Source organism: Cyprinus carpio, chromosome A7 (genome assembly GCF_018340385.1).
Source record: "Cyprinus carpio isolate SPL01 chromosome A7, ASM1834038v1, whole genome shotgun sequence".
NCBI classification, from domain to species: domain Eukaryota; kingdom Metazoa; phylum Chordata; class Actinopteri; order Cypriniformes; family Cyprinidae; genus Cyprinus; species Cyprinus carpio.
Window position 1 is genome coordinate 10,527,706 of NC_056578.1, and position 4,891 is coordinate 10,532,596.

The following is a 4,891-nucleotide window of genomic DNA, read 5'->3' on the forward strand; positions in this document are numbered from 1 at the left end:
CAGATAAGACATATTACTATATTAGATCACTGTATGATGGTTAAATATTGGTGCCTGTATGGAAGTGAAGGTGTCAAGTTTCAGTGAAGCACAGTGGTAAACAATTCATTATGCATTAAGAGAAATATTGTTTGTCTTCCTCACGCCAAGACAAATCTATAAAAATAGGGCCCAATGCACTGTTCATATAAAATAATTTTCAGCATTGTTTTAACCATTTGAATTACACGTTGCATTGTGCAATCATCAGAGCTGGAGAGCAGTCTACTTTAACGAAAAGGAAATCTGCAGGCATACTGACCTCTGCAAGTGACTTGCAATTGTTAGTGGACCTGGAAAGATAGCTGAAGTTCCCTAGTCACATTGCAGGTACCACTCCTCGTATCAGAATCTATGAAACAAGTTTAGCTGACAGTCCCTTTGAAAGATCATTTGGAAGATGCCTTTGAGAGGAAGCTCTCCAAGTACGAAGGACTGGTCAGTAACAGCAAGCAGGCAGGATGAAGAGTGAGGTGAATCCCAGTGGAGGTTGGTTGTAGGGGATTTGCAGCATATTCCTTAGCCATAGCCTACAGAGAAATGGGTATTGAGGGAGTGAGTAGGAGGGCAGTTATTCGTAGTACAACAGACGTAGCAGAGAGTTGCTATGGCTAAAAAGAAGATAGCCATGGAGTACTTAGTAGCCAGCCAGCTGGACACAAGCTGGGGTCTGATCAGCCCCAGCAGGGTCACCTGGAGGAGGGTGTATGATGTTGAAAGTCTCAAAACACTTGATGATTCCAGGGACATCACTGATGATGTGTGCAGCGGCATCAGAAGTGTGTTTCATAATAAAATTCTCAACTGTATTTTTTTATTCAAGGTACTGTCATCTGTGACTTGTCACCTCACTTAAAAGCAAGGGGTATATTAGATTAGAGATCTTTATAGTCCACACATGGGGAAATTAATCTTTGGCCCCACAAAAACATATACAGTACAACAAATACACTTAAACATACAAGAACTTCTTGCCCCACATGAGGCATAAAATAGGTATATAAAAATTAGGCTTATAGCATTAACACCAAAAATAAATAAATAAATAATATTAGCAAATAGATAAGAGCAGTTAGTTAAGCAGATCTAATTATGGGTCATTTACTTAATAAATGAATGCCAGATGGTATAAAAGATTTATTAAAAATGTTTCTTGTTGCTGTGGGTACACTATATCTTCTGCCTGATGGAAGATTTTCAAATTCATGTCGAGAGGGTGAGTGTAGTCCTGAGCTATTTGTAAGGGTTTTCCTTATGGTCTGGTTTGCATACATTTCCACCAGCTGTCTCTGGGGGTCCAAAATGATCTTACTAGGTGTATTAATAATCTTTGCTTTCGCTTCTAATAGGCAGTGTTGCTTCTGGTTCTCTCTACCCATCATATTATTCAGACAGCTTCATCCTTTATGAGCACCCCCGGTGACAAACTGTTTCTCCATTTTATCTCTATGTCGTTGCCTGGATTTCCTAATAATCGCTCCGAGTTCTCGTCTTTTGCCTTTAAAAAGTACCATATTACCTTGAGCAAAAGCAGCCCTTTACTCACTAAAACATTTCTTCGTCTCATGTGAAACCCAAGCCTATTTATTAGGGTATATTTTAACAGTTTTTGCTGGTACAACATTATTCTTATTTTTTTTTTTTTTTTTTTTTTTTTTAGCTGGCATTGTTCTGGTTTGTACTCCATGCAAGCTACTTCATACCCAAGCTTTACTTTATTACTTTTTTGCCTTATTTTACTTTTAAGAATTAACCATATTAAATTTTAAGACAGATACAAGTTCTTCCTATACATGTTGTAGACCTTAGAGGTGTTCTAAGTAATATATATATATATATATTAAAGAAAGACAGATGATAAACACCTTTATTTGTTATTTCTATTTAATTTTGCAGTGTAACACTCCTCTCTGCGCAATAAAAAAAGACTTGAAGTGTATGAGTTATTTTAGCATATGAAAACCTTCCACATTATCATATTATATATAGCCTTTCACAGTTTGCACTATGAAGCTTTCAGACATTGCAGGTACCGTGCAGAAATTTGCATTACTTAAGTGATGTTGCAAGTATTTCAAAAGTTAGAAGGAATTTTGTCCAGTGTCTTTTTGAGTTATTTGAAGTCAATTCACCCCCCAAAAAAACTATACTACACAGTAATATGTGATATGTACCTGTGAAGCCACAAGGCTATTGGTCTAGAGCAGTGGTTCTCAACCACATTCCTGGAGGACCACCAACACTGCACATTTTGCATGTCTCCTTAATCAAACACACCTGATTCAGGTCACCTTCTCATTAGTAGAAACTCACAGACTTGTAATGGGTGTGTCAGAAAAAGGAGACATGTTAAATGTGCAGTGTTGGTGGTCCTCCAGGAATGTGGTTGGGAACCACTGGTCTAGAGCATGTTGCTGTGATTTTGTTGTTGTCATCACAGAATTGAGTTCAGTCCAGCCTTCATTACCTGTCTCCTACCTGTCGAGAGAGATTTTCGACACATTTACACTGTTTGCTTTCTTCACAAAAAAAATAATTAGACTGCAATTTTGTTGATTGCACAGTTTTATGATCACATGTTGATTTCTCTTCATCTGCTATGTATGCAGTCAAGAAACACCTACTTAGAACTTAAGAAGGTCAAGTTACCACATGACCAGCAGAAAACCACAACTAGCACACTGCCTTTATGTCTATGTTTTAAAAAATAATTTTCCCTAAACATACTTCTTTTAAAAACTGCATATATAAAGGTATTTACTGATGCTAGGTGCTGTAGTTATGTGCAATTATTTGTCAAAAATAAAAGTAGATTATGAAGTCATCTCTGAAAGAAAAGATCAGTGAGGAAAAAATATATGGTACAGCACTTTTTGACAAACACATCTTACTGGTTCCTCAAATCGTTCATTGCATCTCTGGTGATGTTCGTTTTGTCATTGCTCACCTGTTTCTTTCTAGTTTAGGATAAATCCATCCAGATATGATAATCTTGGGATTTTTGCTTCTCTTTCTAATGGGTGAGTTGAACTGTTTTTTATGTCAGAACTAAACTGTATTTACATTAATTTAAGCTTAACAATTTTTGCTTGTTACTTTTAATATTTTTGTTTAGGCCTTACTGCATCGCACCTGAATAATCCACCTGTGTTTGTCAAACTGGGAGAAACCATTAATATGTCTTGCTTTTACCAAAGCCAGATGGCCATGCACTTCTCATGGTACAAGCATAAACTTGGACAGAATCCAAGGCTCATCTCCACCATTTACAAGTATGACAACAAAGCCCGGTTTTACCATAATTTCCAAAATAGTTCACGCTTCTCTGTGGTGAATGACAAAGGTTTGCATCATTTGGTGATAAGAAACATACAGCTCTCAGACTCTGCTGCATATTACTGTGGAAGTGCTTATTCCAATGTAATGGAATTTGTCGGAGGAACAGAATTGATAGTTGAAGGTAATCATAATTTTGAGTAATTTTAGAGTTATTTTTAATATTTGAAGTATAATATTGTTATTTTTAGGTTTCAAAAGAGTGTTTTGGCAGCAATGCAATAATATAACTATTTGGGTTTCAAACAGAACCTTTCAGTGAACAGTTCTTAAAAGAACCCTTTTTTTGTTGGTGTAAATAATCTAAAGAACCCTTTTTTCCATTTTAAAGAACCTTTTGTAGAAGGGAAAATGTTCCATAGATGTTTAAAGCACTTAATGGAACTGTCAATTCCAGTAAAGAACCTTTATGTTTAAGAGTGTATAGTGGTGGTAAAGCAATGATATAACTTTTAAGTGCAATATTGGAATGCAATGTATATGAGTATTCTATACATCTTACATAAAACTCACTCAATAATGGAATTTTTCATGCAGGGTTGAAAAGCTACACTGTTATAAAACAACCTGCTTTAATTCCATCACATCATGGAGATTCAGTGAGTCTTACCTGCACAGTTTTAAATGGGAAATGTGTGGGAAACAACAGTGTGTAATGGATCATACAGGAATCAGAAGAATCTCGCCCAACATTCATTGGCGCACATGGAACGAGTATTGGTCATTGTGAGTGGAGCTCTGAAGCTGGTTTTAGAGCACGTAGGTGCATTTACAGCTTCTCTAAGAAAGACCTCAAACTATCTGATTCTGGGGCTTACAACTGCACTGTTGCTGCATGTGGGGAGATGCTGTTTTGGAATGACACCAAACTGGCCATTATAGGTATGTTCTTCAAGAATTCATTGTTCAAAAAGTAGCACTTTTATGGTGTGTTTACATTATAGCCACAATTTTGTCTATTTCAGGTGCTGATTTAGCAGAACAGATGATGACTTTTGTAATTCTTTCCATTGTTAGAACATTCCTTCTTTTAATTACAATTGCCACAATTACTTTTTGGTACTGCATGAATTCAAAAAGAATTTCAAAAGATGGCTGTTCTCCATCTGCCATTGCTTTCCAAGATAGACAGTCCCAACCAGAAGGAAGACCAGGTCTGTTGAGGAAATCAGCTTCTGATCATCCATAATATGTAACAAAGGATGATAAACAAAGACATAATTTGAACATATTATCTTTTGTGTCATGTAACACAATGTTTTTTTTCATGACTGTTTCCATATTAGAAATAAACTGAACTGATTCTCTGAGAAGTACATGGCATTTACTTTTTTCAAACTCATGTCTTGCAAATTAGGTTTAATAACTGAATTAGGCAGAAATGAGAAATGCATACACATTTCAGAGATTAAAATGTTCTCAACTCATATTTATTCCATAACAGAGTGGGGATTGGATAGATGTTCTTCGGGACACAAACACATTTTAAAAATACATTAAATCAATGAATAAACAT

The 4,891-nt window shown here is 36.0% G+C and overlaps 1 pseudogene; it reads left to right on the forward strand.

The window, feature by feature from the left end:
- The first annotated feature begins 646 nt into the window (after positions 1-646).
- Positions 647-4,585, forward strand: LOC109077901 (annotated as a pseudogene).
- The last annotated feature ends 306 nt before the right edge of the window (positions 4,586-4,891 follow it).